Here is a 23,708-nt window from a genome sequence, read left to right as displayed (position 1 = left end):
GGTGCCTTTGATGATGGCCCATCCCTGGCTGTGAAGAAAGTGGAGTTTTGACCCAGAGGCAAGACTGTGCACAGCCTCCAGGAGCACCCAAAACAGATGGGGATTGTTTCCTTTGTTAAGTTTTGACTTGCATCAGATAGAACCATCTCTGCAAAGTAATTTATTTGTTGCCTCTGGGCTCATGTTTGGAAGGCCTCCGTGCTCGGTTCCAACTTGATTTTCCAAATATTAACATATGTCAAGAGCTCGCACAAAGCCAAGGGTATAAAATCTCCCTTCTGGAGAAGGAAGGGCCAGGGGAGGTCACCAAGCCGGGGGGACTCAGGAGCCAGGGTCTTCTGAGCAAGCAGGATGTCTCGGTGAATGGTGCAGAAGATGAATGCAAAACCCAGGGTGGGAGGTGGGGGAGGGGCTGCCAAGAGGGACGATTGGACTTGCCCGGTGGGAGTGGCAGCAACTGTTTTTTCAAGACTACCTACTATGTGCCAACTTCTTATTATGTGCCCCCGTTTAGCCCTCTAATCCTCTCAAAACCCCTGAGAGGTTGGTGGTACCCATTTTACAGGATATGGATTTGAATCTCATAGATGCTAAGTAACTTGTCCAGTTCATACAGGTAGCATGGAGCAGGGCTGGGATTCAATTCAGGTCCATCTGATTCCAAACGCCACCTTCTTTTCCCTGCACCATTCCCCTTTGGAGAATTCTACACTTTTAGGGAGGAAGTGTCCTCAGGCCTTGATTTGGCTCAACTCTCCTTTGACAAATTGAGAAACTGAGGCTTGTAAATATCATGCAAGCTTCCCAGTTCACAGAGCTATGAGGAGTGGAGACATAACTGGGATTCAGGTAAGAGGGCTCCCATCAGCCCAGATCTTCAAGTCCCTCCTCAGTGAAACCCCTGCAGTTCCGATGGCCGGGGCTAAGCTCGTGGTTTCCTACCTGCCTGTCTGCCAAGTCTGATAGATATCTGCCATCAGACTGTCCTCAGCATTCATCTCACCTGCCTGGATCCTTGACCTCTTGGGCTCTTATCCCCCTGTGTCCAGCCTGCTTCCCCAGGTACAGACCTAAGTGTCATGTTGTGGTTAGGTGCCATTGAGTAGATTTTCGACTCACAGTGACCCCATGTGACACAGTAGAACTACCCCATAGGGTGTCCTAGGCTGTAATCTTTATGGCAGCAAATTGCTAGGTCTTTCTCCTGCAGGACCACTGGGTGGGTTGACACGGCCAACCTTGGGTTAGCAGCCAAGTCACCAGGGCTCCTAAGAGATGGTAACATCTTTTGTTGACTTCCTATGATCCCAACCTAACAGGTTCCTCTTCACAGCCCTCCAGACTTAACTGCTCCTCATTCATTCACAATTACATGTACAGATACAAATTCGGCAGCAGGCACTGTGTGGGTTGCTGCGAACATCAAGGTAAACAAAGTAGAATCCTTGTCCTCGAGGAGTTTACATTTTACGGGAAGGCAACAACATTGGGAGACCATCACAGGGCAATGGGCTCTGATCACTTCCCCTCAGGACTTCCTGCCCTTCAAGGAGTCCCTGCCATTTCCTACATAGGAGGTGGGACATTTGCATTTAAAAAAAGAGACGTGAAGACTGTGCTGTGAACAATGTGTTGGCAGGAGCACAGTAGGTGGCAGACTGCTAGGCCAGTTAGGATGCTGAGGGGACAAACTGAGGTAGACACAGCAAGGAGGAAGTGGTGGCAATGGAGGCAAGAAGTATCCAGGAGGTCATATGAAGAGGAGTGAACAGCCCTTGGTGACTGGTTGGCAGGGGTAGAAAGGCGAGGAAGGAACTGCTGGTCTTGATGAGCTTGGTGACTGCACTCAGGTTCGGGCCTGGAGCACAGGTTGTTGTTAGTTGCCATCGAGTCAAGTCAAACTCACGATGGCCCCATGTGTGCAGAGTGAAACTGCTCCATAGGGTTTTCAAGGCTGTGACATTTCAGAATCAGATCACCAGGCCTGTCTTCTGAAGCACCTCTGGGTGGATTTGAACCATCAGCCTTTCAGCTAATAGTCCAGCGCTTAACCATTTGCACCACCAGGGACTCAGGAGGTGAGCTGAGTTACATGCAGAACACACAGCCCTCTGCAAATGCAAACCTTTAACAGACTAATAGGAATCTACTGAAAAGAAGAAGAAATAATTACCTCCAAGTTCCATCTCAATGCTTTCTGGGCTCATTGCTCTGATTGGCCTGACCTCCTAGGTGTAAGGCATTGTCACGGAAAGCAAGGAGGTGGAGGTTATTCTGGGATTAAAATCCCCATGACTTGAAGCTTTGGGCTTTTGTCAAAGACAAAGGAAAGGGACATACTTAGTGCTTAACCAAAATTGTATTAAACTTCTTTAAAAGCATGAAAACCACGCACCTCAAAATATAATGGCATACTCAGCCATAAAGAGAAATGAAGTTCTGATACATGCTGCAACACAGATCAACCTTGAAAACATTATGCTGAGTTAAGTAAGTCCATCAAAAAGGACAAATATTATATGATCCCACTTATGTGAAATAGGCAAAGTATAGAGACCAAAGCTTCTTGGTGCTTACCAGGGCTGAGAGGGAGGAGGGATGAGGCATTTAAGAACTCAAAGGTTGTTAGGAGACCCTCTGCCCCTACACTTTGGAAATGAGGGCTCTAAGTGTTGGAAAAGGAAGTGAAGAAGGGAACTTGCTATAAAACTGTTAAAGAAACTGACGCCAAGAAAGAAGTGACGGTTTGTCCTACAGATGAGGACGTACTTAGTTTTCAATCTTCCATGGTTCATTGACCCATTTGAATTATGGTGCTGGCAAAGACTATTGAATATACTATGAACTTCCAGAAGAACAAACAAATCTGTCTTGGAAGAAGTACAGCTAGTATGTTCCTTAGCAGCGAGGATGGCAAGACTTCATCTCATGTGCTTCGGACAAGTTATCAGGAGGGACCTGTTCCTGGAGAGGGATATCATGCTTGGTAAAGTACAGCATCAGTGAGAAAGACCCTCAATGAGATGGACTGATGCACTGACTGCAACAACGGCCTCCAACAAACCTACTATTGTGAGGATGGCACAGGAGCAGGAAACATTTCATTCTGTTATCCATGGGGTCATTACCAGTCAGAGCTGACTCCATGGCACCTAGCAACACCATGGTGCTAAGGAGCAGTTGGATCCCTGCAACCTATGGTTAAAATGTAAATTCCATTTTAGCCTTTTGTTTGAACGGCCTCCACCTTCTTTCCTGGGATTAGCTGTAGGGTGCAGTCAGGGGCTAAGAATGAAGAACCACGTGAGAGGATAAGAAGGTATAGAGCTGCTCAGTACCTGGACATCTCCACTGTCATTCCTATAAAGGTGACCCCAGGGCCTGGAGAGGAGGGATTGCTTGTTAAACCAGACCCACATTCTGGCTGTTTATAGCAAACTAGCCAGTCAGGCAGATGAATATCTGTAAGTTAATTTTCAGTAAATTTCATAAAGTGAACTTAATCCTCTCAATTAGTATTTGGGCTGCTTTTAGAGGGTCCTAATTAATGAACATTGAAAACTTCAGGTTGTCAACAATTACATTCTACTTAGACCAAGAAATATGTCCATGGAAGCCACAGTCAAGAAATCAAATGAAGTACTGCATTGGGCAAACCTGCTGCAAAAGACCTCTTTAAAGTTTTAAAAAGCAAAGATGTCACTTTGATGCCTAAGGTACACCTGACCCAAGCCATGGTCTTCTCAATTGCCTCATGTGCTGTGAAAGCTAGACAATGAAAAAGGAAGAGAGAAGATTTGATGCATTTGAATTCAGTGTTGGCAAAGAATATTGAATTACCCAGGAGTGCCAGAAGAATGAACAATCAGTCTTAGAAGAAATAAAACCAGAATGTTCTTTAGATTGTGAGACTTCAGCTCACTTACTTTGGACACATCATCAGGAAAGACCTATCACTAGAAAAGGATATCATGTTTGGTAAAGTAGGTGGTCAGCAAAAACAAGGGAAACTTTCAATGAGATGGATTGACACGATAGCCCGAACAATGGATGCAAACATACAAATGACCATGAAGATGGCCCAAGACCAGGCAATTTTCGTTCTGTTATAAGTAAGGTCGCCATGAGTTGAAGCCAACTCCCCAGCAATTAACAACAATAACAAACATCTCTAGGTATTGCTAAGGCAAGTGGGCAGCTTGAATATTTGGAGTCAAGATGCTGGTGACCAGAGTTGGCAAACCGAGCAAGCTCTTCCAGGATAGAGCCTAAATAGGGCCTTGTTCACGTGGGACTCTCTTATATATAGCAAGTAGGAAGGGTCCAAGAAAGGTCTTTATAAAAGATTTAGTGCTGTTAATTTTTACGTACACAGTGAGATCACCTCTTTCTTAAATGTAGGGACCCTTACTTATTCTGGACGTAATATAAGAGAACAACAGTATTGTTCTATAGTCATGCAATATCTCTTTGGCCTTCACCATTTCTTGAAGGTCCTGCCTAGCTCCATCCTCATCAGACCACAGGATCTGGAGGGTTGATTCCAGGCCATTCATTTTTTGCAAATCTCCATAGCTTTCCACAAAGCAATGGACAGACAGTAGGAGCTGGACTGAGTAAAGTTTCTTCGCTGGGTGATAAAATGTGAAAGGTCCTGGCACACAGTGGGCAATCAGCGACTGTAAGTACAACCTGAGTATTCATCTGCTGATGTAAGTCTTGCATTTTGGGTTACAAAGGGCATTTATCCTTTAAGGGATGACCTGGATAAGAAGGGGTAGGCAGGAAGAAGAAAGAGGAAGCTAGACTAATGAGCCCAACCTTGCAATTCTCTCACTAATAAGGAGAGGCCCCATGAGGCAGACAGAGCAGTAGAAAGAGCCTGCCTCAGTGTTTCCGGACAGAAAAGCTTAAATGCCAGTAATAACCCTCTGGGGGCTGACTGTCCCTAGTTTAACTAAGGGAGCCAGGGGAGCATATCCCAGACTTTCCCAAAGTACAGAGGGGACACTTTGGTTTCGAGTTATGGACTTTGAAGCTACAGTCATCAGAGGTTCTATTTAACTCTTTTTGTGGCTTTAGAAACTACTGGCTTCCAATTTAGTTTTCCATAGGGCAGAAGCCATTCTCTTACCCACCTCTTCCTATCAGTGAAATGATCTAAAAAGAAAATGAAGAGAAATTAGGAACTTGAAATAGGCTTAGGTTATAGTAATAGGTAAAAGCAGGCAATCACACACTGACAGTGACTGTGTCTGTAAACTTCCTTAGGGTAGTGATAGAAATTCTCACATTCATTTATTCCTCCAGTAGATTTTGTGAAGCACCTTGTTGTGGAATGAATTGTGTGTCCCCAAAATGTGTGTCAACTTGGCCAGGCCATGATTCCCAGTATTGCGTGATTGTCCACCATTTTGCCATCTAATGTAACTTTCCTTTGTGTTATAAATCCTACCTCTACGGTGTTAATGAGGCAGGATTAGAGGCAGTTATGTTAATGAGGCAGGAGTCATCTACAAGATTAGGTTGTATCTTTAGTCAATCTCTTTCGAGCTATAAAAGAGAAAAGAAAGCAGAGAGTCAGGGGGACCGCATACCACCAAGAAAGCAGAGCTAAGAGTGTGTGTCCTTTGGACCCACAGTCCCTGCACTGAAAAGCTCCTAGACCAGGGGAAGATTGATGACAAGGACCTTCCCCCAGAGCTGACAGAAAGTCTTTCCCTGGAGCTGGCACTCTGAATTTGGACTTCCAGCCTCCTAGACTGTGAGAGAATAAATTTCTGTTTGTTAATGCCATTCGCTTGTGGTATTTTTGTTATAGCACAGCTAGATAACTAAGACACACTTACTATGTGCCTGATTTACAAAGACTTTCTGATTAAAGGTGAAATTAGGAAGGGAACTGGAGGGGGGCAGGGGTGGAAGAAGGAAAGGAATTGGAAAAGAATGGAAATTTGGGAACATTAAGTATTAGGAGGGTAATCGTCAAGTGGAATACCCTCTTGATGCAAAGGGTTAAAGCGCTTGGCTGCTAACCAAAAGGTTGGCGGTTGGAGTCCACTTAGAGGCACTCAGAAGAAAGGTCTGGTGATCTACTTCCAAAAAATCAGCCATTGAAAACCCTGCGGAGCACAGTTCTACTCTTATACACATGGGGTCACTATGAGTCAGAATCAACTCAAGAGCAACTATTTGTTTGTTTGTTTTAATCCAAAGGTTACAAAGCTCACACAGCTCTTTCTTATGTCCCAAGAACCGAGGGCTGTGGTTAAGGCTGTATTGCTCCTGGTGGTTTTGTTATTGCCGAGGGCTTTGTGTAAGCGATCAGTGTGACCCTCAAACCCAGTAAACATGCAACTAGTTTTTTCACCTTTCAAAATGGCTCTCAGAACCTGGATAGGTGATTCGCGGCGCTAACCTTAAATGTATAGGGAAAAGGGCAAGGAATGTAGCCTGGTAAGCCTGACTTCATGTTATCCTAGCCAGAGAACCTTGGAAGAGTAACTTAAGCTCTGGTTTTCAGTTTCAACAACTTGCAAATGAGAATAATAATACCTATTTCATCAACACCCACGGAAGCAGCAGTCAAGAAATCAAAAGACACATTGCATTGGGCAAATCTTCCGTGAAAGAACTCTTTAAAGTGTTGAAAAGCAAAGATGTCACCTTGAAGACTAAGGTGCACCTGACCCAAGCCAGGGTATTTTCAGTAGCATCATATGCATGCAAAAGCTGGACAATGAATAAGGAAGACTGAAGAAGAACTGACGCCTTTGAATTGTGGTGTTGGCAAAGAATATTGAATATACCATGGACTGCCAAAAGAACGAACAAATCTGTCTTGGAAGAAGTACAACCCAAATGCTCCTTACAAGCAAGGACGGCGAGACTGCGTCCTACATACTTTGGACATGTTGTCAGGAGGGATCAACCCCTGGAGAAGAACATCAAGCTTGGTAAAGTAGAGGATCAGCGAAAAAGAAGAAGGTCCTCAATGAGATGGATTGACACAGTGGCTGCAACAATGGGCTCAAGCATAGCAATGATTGTGAGCATGATGCAGGACTGGGCAGTGTTTCGTTCTGTAGTACATAGGGTCACTATGAGTCAGAATCGACTCGACAGCACCTAACAACAACAACATCTCATGTGATTGTTGCATTAGGTAATATGATGTATAAAAACACCTGACACACAGTGTATGTTTAGTTAGGTTAGTTAGGTCTATTCCATTTGTGTCCTCGAATGTTATTCTTGCACTGTTTTTAAAATTAGTGCATGTCATGTAGTTCTTTTCCATTTGTGTTTCTTTAATGTTATCACTGCACTGTTTTTACAATTAGTATATGATGCCAAATAAAGTAAATGGTTTGGAAATAAAGGCATTAGTCTAAACACAGAACAGAAAATGTAGTAAAATAAGGTTCAGCCTGAAACCTCAAAGGTATCTTGGGCTTTGCTTCCTGACTAAAAAGATCAGCTATCAATAGCCATTAGTGATATAAAATTGAATCACTTGCAAAACAATCAGTAAAAGAGTGATAATTTTTCATGCTCACGAAAGACGACCCATTTGGGGCTTCAAAATTAACAGCAAGAAATAGTGTTGTCAATATGACACTAACACGGGTCGTAATTAATCAGATCCCAGCCCCTTTGTCTGCTGGGAAATCTCCCAAGTCTATTCCCAGCACCTTAAAAGATAATGGTTGACCTTGCCTGCTTGCCTAATAATAATTTATAGATGTGTAAACATTTACCACAACAATTACAGGTCGGCCTAATGAAATTCCAGGAGCACAAGTCACGGAAGGCCTGAGTGTGCATCATAAATTCCGAATCAATCCCGCAGACTGGGATCTGCAAATAAATTACAAGTCAAGGCCAACCCCTTCAGAGCAGACCTTTTCCAGGGGAGCAGTGAAGGTAAAGGGTTAGGGGTTTTGTGTTCTGACTCACCAAAAGGCTCTGGACATGTATGGACTGACTACTGAATGCTAACTCTGTGGTAGCCTTCACCTGGAAGTCATTAATCTTTGTGAGCCTCTATTTCCTCATCTGTATAATTGGGGTCCACAACCCGTCAGTCAGTCAGTCTGTCATACAATGGTCGTTTGTGTGTTGCTATGATGCTAGAAGCTATGCTACCAGTATTTCAAATATCAACAGGGTTACCCCAAAAATTAGTCAATGAAAACCTAATGGATCACAACAGAACATTGTCCATTGGATACATCATCAAGAGAGGAGGACGTCATGTTTGGTAAAGTAGATGGCCAACGAAGGCAAGAGAGATCCTCAGTGAAATGAACTGGCTCAATAGCCACAACAATGGACTTGAACATGCTGGCAATCATACGGATGACACAGGACACAGGCAACATTTCATTGTATATAAGGTCACCATGAGTCAGGGCTTCCTTGCACAGACAGTAGTTCTGAGTATGACAAATCACTTCAGTCATTCACTTTATAAGTACTTATCAATTATCTTCTATATTCTAGAAATTTGGTGTTTAACACAGTAGCTGGCACTTGGCAGACACGAAATAAATGGTAGGTATGATAAAATTTTTCCTTTTTTTATGATAAAAAAAACCCAGTGCCATCTAGTCGATTCTGACTTATCATTAATAATAATAACTATCATCACGATTGTTGGAAATGTAGTCCTTAGGAATTTTATTATGACTGTGGCAAGTTTATTCCCTTGGAAGTTAGAGGACTAAAGGAGAAATACAATACTGGGAAGAGATAGTAAGCTCCTGGTTCCTCTCCCAAGCCCCCAGAAGACTGCTGTTGGGCTTTAAACAAGGAAAAAATGAAGGACCCTTCCTCCTTGCTTCACACAAACAGAATTGTTAAGGGGAAGAGAGTGGCATGCACCAAGGGCCACTCCCAGGCCAGGTCCTTTGCCAGGGATGCCATAAGCCACCTCATTTACTCCTCACAGTAAGCCTATTGACTCTACTATTATCCACATTGAACCTTCGAGGTCACTGCAGTTCCAAGGGGTTAAACCCAAAGAGTTATAAATAAGTGCAAAAGGTCTTTTATTATGGACTAATGATTTGGGGGAAATTGTGAGGACAAATGACTCCCAAAGACTAATGGCAAATCCCAAGGAGTCTGTGACTCTGGGATATGAATTCCTAGTGAGTATGAAGACCCAGACTAGATCTGTGAGAAAACATTTACCCAGCCCAGGTAAGAACATCTTCATTCAGAGAACAGGAAAGGGCCAGCCACCTGTACCTCCACTAGGAGGCCCCTCCGATGGCCGGACAGAGACCTGAGACACAAAGGTCCCACCTGCATGGTTCTCCCTCCAGCAGCGCATGACGAAGTCATCCTAAATCCAGAATGGGAATATTCAGGAAACTGCTCTGTCTCACTCTCATGGCTGCTGCAATTGTTGTCTGCTTTTAGCAAACCTGATCCGATTGAAAAAAGAAATGCAAATACAAGTACCCTGAGTGCCACACAGGCAAAACTTTTCCTCTGATTAATCCTAAATGTGGCTATTCAGTGTGTGTACTTGTTTTTTCCTGAACTATAAACCCCATTTGTGAAGAAAGATTTGTTCCAGCAGATTGCTTGGCCACAAATCTCATCTCTGGTTTCTTATTTTTTTTTTACCTTCCCTTGTCCTTCCTTAAAAAAAAAAAAAAAGTTCAGAGCTTTGATTTTTATTAGTATTTTGGAGGAAGAGAATCCATGCTTTGTTCAGTTGACCTCTTTCCCGAGTAAACCATGCCCCGATTCAAGTCACCTAGATTTAGGGGTGCTTTAAAGGAAGTGTCCTCGTTATAACCAGTTGCCTCGGAGTCTATTCCAATTCATGGTAGCCCCATGTGTGCCGGAGTAGAACTGTGCTCCATATAGCTTTCAGTAATTGATTTTTCAGAAGTAGATCACCAGCCCTTTCTTCCAAGACACCTCGGGGTGGACTTGAACCTTCAACCTTCCCGTTAGCAACTGAGTGCTTTAACCATTTGCATCCCCAAATGTAGTCCAATGGTGATGAGCCAAGCTCATGAGACAGATCTCCAGAAATGGAATTCCAGCTACTTGCTAGTTGTGTGATCATTGATGAGCTGCTAACCTCTCTGTGTTCCAGTCACTCCTGTATTGTCAGAATTGTGAGCATGTGAAGTAAATATTTACACAAAGTACTTAACACAGTGCCTAACACATATTAAGCCCCCAATAAACGTGGGCTATTAGCTTCGTCCTCTGAGAAGATGAAGGGGCAGCTCACATGGTCTCCTCTGCGGTGTGTTAAGATCTTCTCCTAGGCTGCTAACATTGGCTCTATGTTGCCTCAACCTATTTATACCAAAACCGGGTGAGGGGTCGGGGGGATGAGGACATCCCATGTACCAAGCACCCTGTTATGGCTTTTACCAGCATCATCTCATTGCAGCTCCCTGAGGAAGGCACTGCGTGATCCCATTTACAGATGAGGCACAACTGTGTCACGCCCACTCTATGGAGGAGGCACAGAGAGGTGACACAGGTCCAGGGCATGAGCCGTACAGCCTTGGGCTCTACAGGTCCTCCCTGTGCTGTTGCTTTCCACAGCCCTCCTCCCCACCGTCCTCTTGGGCCTGCATCATGCAGAATGCTAATGCTCCTTGGGAAATGAAATGATTCCCACTCAAGTAGAATGAGTTCCAAAGAAACCTCTGGGGACAGGAAAAGAGAGTCCTGGGAGGCCGCTCTCATTCCTCCAGGGTAGAAGGAGACCGGTCCCTGCATCAGGCATCTGCCTCCCTCACTAGATTGCCAGCTACTTAGCAGCAGGGGCCATGTTTTATCCTCAGAGTCCGACACGTAGTAGGTAAACAGCCAATGTTTGTTATGTATTGAGAACTCACGCACCCACAAATAAATAAATAAAGCAATGCTCTGCAAAGGTCCTCTGCCTTCTGGGACCTGGGTCCACCAACTGGGGACGCATTTCCGGACTGGGGCTAGGGCGAAGGGGGGCTCTCCCATCACACATCTTCCACCAACCCAGAGGAAGGCAGTCCTTCTACATCCGCAGGGTCTCTCAGCCGAAAAGCCTGCTTCACACACCGAAGCAGTTACCGTGAGCACGGTAACGATTTCCCTGTGGTTTAGGGGAGAGACGCAGTTTTACTTCAGTCTGCAGTTCACAGCGCTACGTTTCTTTTGTTACAACTTTTTTCTTTTTTAAAAGAAAACTTCTTTTTTAAAATTTTTTTTATTTTAAACTCCCAAATTAGGAAATCACCAAGGGGATCCAAGTGAGTGGTATGAAGAGTGGTGTCTTCTTAAGCACTGAAACTCGGGGCCTGTACCGTGGACATTGGAGCAGAGAAACAGGCTAATCCAGAGGGTGAGCGTCCAGCCTCTGAGTCCAAGGATCTCCGGGCAGGGTTGCCATGGCGACGGGACTGTCACAGGCCCTGGGCCTTGCTGGGTAAGCAGGAATGGATGGCCTACAGGATCCCTCTTTTCATTTGAAATTACCACTAATTTGCAATTAGTTGGAGGAAAATTGCAGATGGAGGAAAAGGAATTGCTCCTTTCAGCAAACAACCACCACCGCTGAAAATTGACTTTTCTCTGGAGTCATGGCGGAGGGCAAAGAAAACATGTCCCTATAATGAACAGAGGCTTTGGAGCTGGACCGAAGGATTGACTCCTGGTTCTCCCACCTCCTGGCTGTGTGACCTTGGGGGAAGTCTCTTAACCTCTCTGGGTTTACTTTCTTCAGCTATAAAACATAGATTAAAAAAGAAAAAAGGATTAATGGGAGAGTTAAGTGAAATAATGCGTAGTAAGTGCCCCGTTAATGGCGGCCATTGTTATTATTATTATTAGAGGTTTTCCTTCTCTCACAAAGCACTCTGTCCTTCTCTTGTCCAGAATAAATCCTTTTTTTAATCCAATTCATTAATTCCACTGATATTTACTAGGCACCTCTGTGTCCCAGGTGTCTTCTAGAAAGTGCAGTTCATCACATCAGAGGCCCATGAGCAGCCATTAGTCAGAATTAAGTCCTACCCACAACCCTCCAGGGCCCTTTCATTCCCCACCTTCTCTTGGATGCCTTCCAGGCCCATCAGTCCCCTCTCCTCTGCATTCCTGATGTCAATTGCATGTCAAGACCCTATCCTGGCACTTGGGGCAAGATGTCCCATGCTCCCTTTAGGAGCTGGAAAGAGCCGAGGAGCTGAGGCTCATAGGTTGATAGGGCAAGGTACCACCAGATCCAATAACTATGGGGGAAAGTAGAGTCAGGGCTTAGGTAATTCCAGGAGTTCCTGGGCTCTGGGACCTTCCAAAACAGGGACTGGGCCCAGTTTGCCTCTGTGGTTCCATCCCCAGTACCATCAGGCAGAGTAGGCACCTGATAACCAACTGTTTGGCGAAAACGTGCTGGAACAGAAAGCTGTGCCTGCCCTTAAACGGTTTGCTCTGCCCAGAGGACATTTCCCCCCCTTGCCACGCTGGGAAACACCAATTCTTTCAGCCTTTAAATCTGAATTCCCAGAGTATATGGGAAAGAGTCTCTCTCTCTCTTCCATATACCCAAACCAACCGTAAACCAAGACAAGGAGCCCAGGTCCAGTCCCGAAGAGAGAGGTGATGGAGGTTTGTCAAACAAGACCCTGTTATCCCTCATCCATGAGGCAGTGTAGCATTGTGGCCAGCAGCACGGACTCAGCATACATCCTACCTCCCGCTAACGGTGTAAGCTTGAACAAGTTGCTTCTTGAAGCTGTAGTTCAGTCATTTGCAAAAATGAGTAATGATGGTCCTATACTTCTAGGGTGCATCACTGATACCCAATCCTGAATTGGCAAACCTGGAGTAAAAGCAGTTCTCTTTCAAGAACCTGGGCACAAACCATTAAGTGCAGAAAGAGCTTGATAAGGATGGGAGTGGAGAACTACAAGCCCCCTGGCCTGCACTAGTCTGATGGTAAACCGGAAGGAAACCAAGATCATCATTCTATACACAAAGAAGTTGGCATCCAGAACAGTACTTGCTGGTGGTATTTACAGCTCACCATCTTGCCATTAGAGAGGGTGATGTTGACTAATGAAGAATTATCCACCCACACTGTAAACCACAAGTAATTATGAATTCCATTACCCAGCATCTTGGCCAAGATGCCTCCTGGCTTACCCTCCAACAAGAGGAGTTCCACTCAAAGAATAGAGGTACCTGGAAAGAGAGCAGTAATTGGGATGAAACACTGGACAATTAAGTCCTTCACCAGACCCAGGCTGTGCTTCTACCATGATACTTACTCCTTCTCTGAGGTATTGAGAGTAGCAGGGGGGAAGATGATAGAAGGGACCAGAAATATGGCATTCAAACCCAAACTCTTCCACTTAGTTGTGAGACCCTGCAGAAGTGATCTAATCTCTTGAGCTCCATTTGCTGCATCTATCAAATGGGAATTTTATTATTCTAAGGAGATAAATATATGTGAAGGTAACCTGGATGATGCTTTATCATCATGCCCATAACAGCAGCAATGTTTTTTGAACACTAGGTCTACAAATCATGGAGATTTACCATGCTTTTTTTTTTTTTTTCCAATTGTGCTTTAGGTGAAAGTTTACAGGGCAAATTAGTTTTTCGTTAAACAATTAATACACATATTGTTTTGTGCCATTGGATGCCAATCCCACGATGAGTCAACACTCTCCTGTTCTTGACTTCTGGTTCCCCATTTCCATTCATCCAGTTTTCCTGTCCCTTCCTGCCTTCTCGTCTTTGCTTTTGGGCCGGTGTGCCCATTTAGTCTCGTATACATGGTTAATTACATGTGTTATTGTTTATTTTATAGGCCTGTCTAATCTTTGGCTGAAAGGTGAGCTTCAGGAGTGACTTCAGTACTGAGTTAAAAGGCTGTCTGCGGGCCGTACTCTCAGGGTTTCTCCAGTCTCTAACAGACCAGTAACTCTGGTCTTTTTTTGTGAGTTTGAATTTTGTTCTGTTTTTCTCCTGCTCTGTTTGGGACCTTCTATTGTGATCCCTGTCAGTGCATTATTTTATTTTAATTCACAAAGTAATTGACAAAGGTATTCTTATTATGCCTCACTCGACAGGTGGGGTAATTGAAGCTCAGGATTAAGTGACTAGGCCTGACTCCTAACCCCCATTTCATACTGCCTCTACTAATCTAGAACCCCCACCAAATACAAGGAAACTCAAGGGGCTTTGGGACTGCATTTCATAGTAGTAATTTAATAGCATCACACGTTAGTTACTACAAGCCCTAGTTTAGTTTTAATTTTCTTTTAATAAGGAGCACAGGGTATAGGGCATGCAAAGGAGTATTTTGCATCTGTGGTGCCAATGTGTGAGCAATCTCTGATTAACACTGGGTGTTCGGCGAATGTTGACTCTTGTAAATAATTCAACTGCCGCTAGAACACTTTCCTCACTGCCTCTCATCATTGAACATCGACTATTATTGACACTTCTGTCCCGGCATGACTTTTCCAAGGTCAAACAACCACTGTGCAAAAGGGTTGGCCCTGGAAATGTGTCTTTTCACTCACAGCTCATGTGCAAACCTTCACCATCACACATCAGCCCAGTCTGCTGATGAGGACTCCAGCTTCACCGGACAGCATGGTTCATGACCAAGACATGGTCTTGAAGACTCAACTATTGGTTACAGTAGAACTCTCAACTATGCACTTGTTCAAGCTTTAATTCAACAAACTTGCAGCTATTAAATGCCTACCACAACCTTGGTCCTCTATGCCAGCTGAGCTGCGGAATAAATTAGTGAGCAGATATCAGTGGAATCCTGAATGCCAACCATCCCCACCCTCCTTATCAAATTGAAATCTTCAGCATGAGGTCTCCACATGCTTTTAGATGCTTATTGACTATTTGTATATATTCTTTGGAGAGATAGCTATCCATTTTTAATTGGGTTGTCTTTTTGTTATTTGGTTGTAATAATTGTCATATATTCTAGATAAAGGTCCTTTATGAGATATATGATTTGAAATTATTTTCTCCCTTCTGTGGGTTGTTCTGTTTTCACTTTTTTTTTTGATGGTGTCCATTGAGGAGTTTCTAATTTCAACAATGTTCAGTTTATATAATTTTTTTTCATTGCTCGTGTTTTTGACGTCATATCTAAGAAACCACTGAATAACCCAAGGTCACAAAGATTTATAAAAAGAAAAATCTTTTTTTTTCTTTCTTATTTCTAAAAGTTTTATAATTTTAGCTCTTACATTTAGATCTTTGATCTATTTTGAGTTAATTTTGTATATGGTGTGAGGTAGGGGTTCAACTTCATTCTTTTACAGGCAGATATAGAGTTGTCCCAGTATCGTTTCTTGAAAAGATTATTCTTTCCTCATTGAATGGTCTTGGTACCACCCTGGGTCTCAGTTTCCCCTTCTGTACAAGATAAGGGGTGGAACCAGAGATGCCGGAGGTTCTTCCAAAGCTGTCATTTAGAGCTATGAGTACTCCTTTCGGCAGGGGGAGAAAAAGGAAGGTATTGAGGATTTCTCTTCCCTCCCTTGCACTCAAGCTGGCTTTTTTGTGTGTGGCTGTCCACTCCGGCCTTTGTGGCACCTCCATTAAAACTCAGAAGAACCCACCAGTAAGGGTTTAAGGCACACATAGGAATGGTGGCTGACACCTGTTGCAGGGTTTCCCAGCATTGTCACTGATGCATTAGTTCATTTTCACCTCCAACAGGCACGGCCCACTGACGTCCACCTCCCAGAGGAGGAGCTCACCAAAAAAAAAAGCTGCGGTCAAATCACTCATCCACAGCCTCCCCTTTTCCTGTGGTCCACGGTCCAGCAGCCCCTGAGGCAGGAGACTAAGAGATACTTGTCTTTCTTCCTTCTTGCCAAGACACTCACTCCAGGGCAGTGGCATTTCATTTTCCACCATGGCTCGCAGACAGTTCCACCACGCTCCAGACCCTGGAGACCTGTGGAAGCAATGAAAAAGGTGTCAGCTGGCTGCTCCGGCCGTGAGAGCCATTTCTGCCACCCGAGTCCTCAACAGGGAACACGCCTGGCTTCCTAACACCCTCCCGAGGCTGTTTGTTGTTGGTGTTATTTCTCTCCCCCCTCTTGCTTCCCTGTCTCCCTTTCCAGAATATCTGTCTTTACCACTCACTCTCCGGAGACATTTGTCTGCTGGGAAAATAGCAGCTGACAGCAAAGGTCACCGCAACCAGCTCTGACTTGCCGCATACAAATGTGCCTTTTAGCTGTAGGTCCCGCGAAGAAGGACCAGGTCCTATTATTGATAAATCCTTGAAAAGACTCTAATGTATCTTCATTTCAGGGAAAACAACTGCCTTCAAGGTTGCACCGAGAAAATAAAGCAGACAGCCTGGTGACGGATTCAAGAAGTTGGCATTTTCCCGAAGATTAAAAGATAATAACACTTCTATTAGGATCACTCCGCCACGCTGTATTGATCTCATCAGGGAAGCCACTGCAGGTCTAATATGAACAGAGCGCGTTCTGGAATTAATCACGGGGGGTTTATTACGGTTCATAGGGCGTTTCGTTCAAGCCGCATCGTTTGCAATATTTATGGCCGCGCTCCCTGGCCGTTATTAAGTGCAAGTGGGCCGCATGGAGCTGGGCCTGCTGGGTTAGAACACAAAGTCATTCTTCAAAAGTAAATCTTATCTAAGCTGCACGCACAAAGCCAATTATGTTTTGATTTACATTTTAGTTCTGTGGCAGAGGCCCCATGCTGGAGGGGGAGGGGGCAGAGAGCAAGATCCAGAAGGACCGGGTTCACACCTGACCCCCGGTCTCCAACTGGAGGTGACACCTTTTCGCTGAGCCTCAGCTTCCAGATCTGTAAAATGGGAGTGATAGGAACTATCTCCCAGGTCAGCATGAGAGTTAAAGAAGACAGCTTGGGCAGAGTCTCTCACATAAAACCCGGTACAGAATAAACTCAAAAATACGTGCTGCTCTTCTTAGTAACAGTAACGTTATTAACATTATTAGTATTTCTTCTTCTATTGGAGAACATTTTTTTGTTGTTAGCTGCCATTGAGTTGGCACCCAATTCATGGTGACCCCATGCACAACCGAATGAAACACTTTCTTAAGCCATACCTATGAGTGGTTGTGGACTGAACCATTGTGGTCCATAGGGATTTCATTGGCTGATTTCCTGAAGCAGATCACCAGGCCTTTCTACCTTGTCTTACTTGGTCTGGAAGCCCCACCAAAGTGTGTTCAGATTATAGCAAATCACAAGCCTCTAATGACAGATGGGTGGAGGCTGCATGAGGTGCATTGGCCGGGACCTGACTGGAGAGAACAACCTAAGCATAAAATCCAATGAGCACAGGCTAGACTCTTTTTTTTTTTAATCCAAAACTTAAACACATGAGTACATTTTATGACCCACGGAAACCAGCTGGTATCTCACCAGTTTCCACCTCCTCCCCTTCTCTTACAGATGAGGGCTGCTTATATTTACTCCGTAATGTGGTTTGGGCCATCAGCTTTTGGACAAAGACTGTATCATAAATCTCACTGGGTTGTTAAAAAAATTGAATAAGGTAAAGCTGGCAAGGGCTTAGCCCAGGTCCTCACACAGAGTAAGTACTCAATCACTCAAGCTTTTGTTATCAGCAGAAAGAAGAGGAGCAAATAGTAGTCACACTGCTAGTAATTGTAATAGTAGAATTACTAATCATAGTAGTAATGCTAGTAATTCTGGTGGTTATACCAGTAATCACAGTCGTAGCAGTAGTAGCAATAGGAGTAGCAAGTAGCAAGTTACCACTAGTAGTAATGGTAATAGTAGTAGTACTAGTACTAGTGGTAGTAATAGGAATAATACTGGTGTTAGTGGTAATCAGAGTATCCCAGTCATTAAGCCTCCCTGGCCACAGGGAAAGGGCTTGAGACAGGAAGAGGGCCTAGGGCAAGGCAGGCACAGGCAGAGGTAGGGACGGGGTCAAACAGCTAGGACAGAGAGAGCTGGGGTAAAAGGTAAGTGAGCAGGGTGGAGGGAAATGCTGAGCCAATAGCTGGGACAGGGACAGAACTCCTGACTAGAGTGTGTGTCCCCTTTGCATCAAGACAGGGTGTGAAGGCCAGGAGCAGACGAGCTTGGTCTGTGGTGGCCACCAGCACTGCTTCCTGGAAAAAATAAGGGGACAGAAGAGAATAAAGAGTGAGAGCAAGAGAAGGCACACAGGGTGAGAGTGGGAAAGAAGGGAGCAGGAGACAGGGTGGGCGAGAGGGAGAGATATACAGCCTATTGGAACATCAACGTTGGGAGCACTTTCATAAACTTTGTTTATTGAATACAGTCATCTTTTCCATAAAATAGATTTGCATGTCCCTCCACCTTCAGTCTCCTGGCTTTGCGACCTGATAAACACGGTGGTCGGTGTTGCCACCACAATACCCACCTCGTGAATCCACAGGTTCCAGTGGTTTTGTGAGGGCCCAGGTAGCACTTCCAGGAAGATCTGTGTCTGGAAGCCTTGGCTGCTTCCCAAGGAACCCTCCCTGCCCCGAACAGGCCCTCCGTGCAGACCCCAGAAATAGATGCGAATGTCTGAGGAAGAGAATGCTGGTCACGTGTTCGTTTCTTAGCTGCAAAAACCTACCACTTCAGGAAGTGGCATAAATATAGCATTATGGATTTTGAAGAAACTCACAGAATCACGTCACTTAAACCCTAAAATACCAGCTTCTATCCTTTCATCCGACAGCGGAAGCGGCTGGCGGAGGGCTCAGAGACCAGAAGGCTTTCCAACATATAATTATAAGTGCACCAGGAGCTACCACTAAAATCCAGTCCATTTTCTATTATGCTGAGTCCAGAACCTAATTTTCAGGGATTTATAAAGCAACAGTAAATGTATATTTTGATTTACAGTCTTTCTTCTTGGCTCAGCTTGAGCATGCTCTTACTAAAGCTGTAGCTCCCAACCTTCCCCATTAAACACTGACACACACTTTAAATTGAGTGTACTTGTATATGTATATGTGGACTTCTGGGTGATGCAAATGGTTAACACATTCAGCTGCAAATCAAAAAGATAGAGGTACAAATCCACCCAGAGGCAATCCAGAAGAAAAGCCTGGAGATCTACTTCCTGGAAAAAAAAAAAAAAAAAATCAACCATTGAAAATCCTACGGAGCACAGTTCTACTCTGACACACATGAGGTTGCCATGAGTTGGAATCAACTTAATGACAACTGGTTTGGTTTTTGGTGGCGCGGCGGTTAAAGCGATCGGCTGCTAACCAAAAGGTCAGCAGGTGGAAACCGCCAACAGCTCTGCAGAAAAAAGATGTGGCAGTCTCCTTCTGTAGAGACTTACAGCCTTGGAAACCCTGTGGGGATGCTATGAGTCAGAATCAATTCAATGGCAATGGGTGTATGTATATGTGGTACATGTACGTGCACACATACGCACATATAAATGAAATAACAGGCACTCCATCTGCAAACTCTTGTTGGGTTGAGTCTGAACTATGCAGATTGTGAGCAAGAAGGGAATGCAAGTCTGACTAATTGACTGTTTTGATTTATGAATTTGCCCAGGGAAAACAAAAAAAAAAATTAATTCATAAAGGTTAAAGATAAGACCCAAAAGGAGAAATGGAAACTACCAATCAACCTGAGAAAAATTGCTCAATCTCTTGGATAATTAAAGAAATAAGGCTGAACCAATAATGGAATGCCATCATGCTTTGTCCTTTAATTTGGCCAAGACTAATAAAAAAAATAGGATCCCTAGTAACGCAGTGGTTAAGAGCTCGGCTGCTAACCAAAAGTTCAGCAGTTTGAGTCCACCACCTGCCCCTTGGAAACCCCATGAGGCAGTTCTACTCTGTCTTATAGGGTCACTATGAGTCGGAACTGACTCGGCGGCAATGAGTTTTTAATAAAAAATTACAAAACTCAAAGCTGGCAAGGCTGTAGGGAAACAGGTACTCTCATTCAATGGTGAGGCAAATACAAATGGGTACACACTTTCTGGAAAGGAGTTTAAGAGCGTATCTAAATAACCTTGAACTTGTTTATTTGACCCAGTTAGTGATGTCTTTGGAAGAAAGGCCTGGCGATTTGCTTCCATGAAGATTACAGACAAGAAAACCCCATGGAGCAGTTCTACTCTATAACACGTGGGGTTGCCATGAGTCAGAATCTACTCAACAGCAGTAGGTTTTGGGTTTGAAGAGTGCTAGATTGTTGTTAGTTGCCGTCCAGTTAGCCCTAACTCATGGCAACCTTACACATAAAAGAACAAAATGCTGCCCAGTCCTACCATATAAGGAGGACTAAGGAGAGGAGGGGAGCTGAAATGTGTTTGCCAATGTGGACATTTCTAAAGGCTTCCCAGGGGTGTGTCAATAGAGGGTGGAGGTCATATTACAAGAGAAGGAGAAGGGGAAAGGTATTAGAAGACCAAGAATGCAAGTACGCCAGCCACTTCAAGAAGTTTAGGGGTGAAAAGAAGGTCAGTGGCTTGGGAGGAGGGGGGATGAGAAAAGGTGTGAATATGAACTCAGGCAGAGACCTTGATGAGGCGGGAGAGAAAAGACCTGCTGAGAGGGCGATTCCACAAAGATGGCAGAAGTCTACAAGAAGATCACAGAAGCTGCCACAAAGTCTCACAAGAGAGGCTTAAACAACAGAGCTTTATTTTTCACACACAAAGTACTAAGTGTCGGCTACATTTTTAGGAAGCAATGGAAGTACGTTCTAGAACAAAAGTATTTTTCATGCAACCAAAATCCAAGTGACATCAAATGTACCCAGTTGGCATGGAAACCAGAAAGCTTGAGGGACTCAATTTTCAAAATTTGTTTTACAACTACATTTGCATTTTATGTGGGTGTGGATGCTAATTGTGATGCTTAGGCCAATGCAAGGACAAAAACATATTTCTTAATGAGTTTCCTAATACTTTCCTCACCGGATAATCAGCGTTTGTGTTTTTGAACATTAAACGTATTTACCCTAGTAATTATTCCGTCCAAATGTAACCTATAATTGTTGCTCAGTGATGAATCACTCTCATTAAATTAGGGTTGGTCACCTTTGTGTGACTATTTATTTTCTTCCATGTCTATTGACTGTATATTTTATTGATTACTAATTTCAGCTAAAAGAGGCCTCAAGCTTCATGGACTCTGGCTCATTCTGCCAACTCCAAGGGACACAATAGGAACCAATGGAGGGAAGGTGTGAGTGACCTCAAGAAGTGATTCCTTATTCTTGGGATTTGTTTGAACATTCTACTGTTTTCCCTATTTGTTATGGTACCCCTAAGACCATGTAAAAATTTGTGAATGATGCTTGTCTCTCAGGAAAACCTTTTATTCCTGTGTGACTACAAAGACTCTCCATCACTAGTAACCTAAAACCAAAACCCAGTGCCTGCCCACCTAATTCCAATGTCCTTTGGCAGGTACGCGATACCCAGATCCCATCGTCCTCCCAATCTGTACACCACAGTTGGAAGACCTAGAACCCTGGCTTTCCTGTGGCACTGCCAATCACATTCTCACTGCCCCCAACTCCATTGAGAACCACTGTCTAGGCACAAAGCCATGGCATTGCCTTTTTAGAAGCTCCACAGGTGATTTTGATGAACAGACAATTCCAAATCATAGGACAAAAAAGAAACTCTTTACAGATATCAATGTGGCCTTTTATAACCTGGGACCTACCTAAGGGTTCAGTCTCATCTCCAGCTACTCTGATGTCTTCAGCTTCCAGCAGCACTAAATGGCTTAGAATTCCCTACACACATCCTATGTCCAGAGAGGGAGAAATCTGAGACACATCTCAGGCGTGAGAGATGCCAAGACAAGGCAGGCTTCAAGGCTTGCTTTCATGTGAATCCTGAGGATCTTAGGAAAAAGGGGAGTTGAGTAGGGCTGAGTCTGGCTTCCTGGTCTTCTCTGCCCAGCTAATGAAATTGTGTTAATCTATGGCCTTTTGTTCCCATTCCTTGCAGGTATGCCATGACATGCCTTACTTGAACTTTTGCAGAAGGAGGTGCCTATGTGTCTGAGCCATCCATAGGCATTCTTCGGTTTCCCCAATCATGAAACCAGATAATAGAACTCCAGCATTATTTCTATTATTTTTGTGTTTTCCTCCCACTCAAAACTGAAAACTATTCAAGGGTAAGACCAAGTTTCTGATTTTCCAGTTCTTAGCACAGTACCTGGCACATAGGATGTGCTCAAAGAATTATGGGTTCATAAGAAATTGATACATAAGAAGTGTAACTGCCCAGGGCCTGTGTCGGGTAGAGGCACATCAAGGAGCAACATTAGTTCAATTCCCATAACAAATCTGAGAAATTGGGTGCTTACTCCCCATCTCTGAGAGTGGATTAGTTCCTTAGTGCTGCAGTAACAAAAATTACCACAAGTGGGTGGCTTTAAAGAACAGAAATTTATTTGCTCACAGTTTAAGAAGCTAGAAATCTGAATTCAGGCTTTAAGGTAAAGTCCTTCTTTGTCGATTTCAGCTTCTCATAGCCAGCAATCCCTGGTACTCCTGGGCCTGTAGATGCATTTACGTGTGTGTCTGTCTTCATATAGCATCCTCCCCATGTGTGCCTATGTGTCTTTTCTGCTTCTTTTATAACTCAGAAGTGATTAGGTTTAGGAACCACCCTATACTGGTTGTTGTTGTTAGTTGCCATCAAGTTGATTCCAACTCATGGCAAACATGTGTGTGTCAGAGTAGAAAAGCTCCAAAGGGTTTTCAAGGCTGTGACCTTTCAGAGGCAGATTGCCAGGTCTGTTTTCCAAGGTGCCTCTGGGTGATTTTGAACCACCCACCTTTTGGCTACATAATGAAAAAACAAAAACAAAAACCCTATTTCCAAACAGGGTCATATTTACAGGTACCGGGGATAGAATTTTAGCACATATTGAGGGGGACACAATTCAATCCATAACAAAGGATGTGTTCTGTATGAACACTGTGATAGAAGCTATGTGATTACACAGAGTCAAATACACCCCAACGTGCTCAGTCTATGGGACAGATGCCGTATGTATGCAGCAAACAAAAGTAGGCACAGAAAGGGAACAATTGTTCCCAACAGGGATCTACTGCAACAGAGTTAGTTACCAGAAACTCGTCATCTTGAAAAGCATCCCATCTTGTGAGGATTCTCTGACTGGCTATAAGGCGGTACAATGCACTGTCTTAAGAAGCATGGTCTTCCTCTCTGGTTTATTTAGGTAAGATGCCTTCAGAATATGGGGCTGGTGCTGAGTCAAGTTTAGAAGTCTTAGAAATGGTATGGAAAGTTTCAATGACAGCCCTCTGTCAGAGGTGCACTTCAGGGGTGCTAATCCTACAACAACTGAAAGTGCAAGTGGACAGTCAATCATCAGGGAAGTAGAGTCCACAAACACTCAAACATAGGTCATGAGTGGGAAACAGCAGGGGGCAAGGGAGACTCATGAGGTAAATTGATGCAATAGTTAAAACAATGAATTCAAACATACCAACAATCATAAAGATGGCGTGGGAGCAGGCAACTTTTCTTTCTGTTACACGTAAGGCCACCATGAATCAGAGCCAACTCGACAGCAACTGACAACAACAATGTCCAAGAGGGAGTCTCCAGACTCTGGAGAACCCTTTGGGCAATAGGGAGTCATGACAGATTCTTGAGGAGAAGAGAAACAGAAAAGCAT

This window comes from Loxodonta africana, chromosome 21 (assembly GCF_030014295.1).
Source record: "Loxodonta africana isolate mLoxAfr1 chromosome 21, mLoxAfr1.hap2, whole genome shotgun sequence".
Taxonomy (NCBI): domain Eukaryota; kingdom Metazoa; phylum Chordata; class Mammalia; order Proboscidea; family Elephantidae; genus Loxodonta; species Loxodonta africana.
This window is presented reverse-complemented; position numbering follows the sequence as displayed.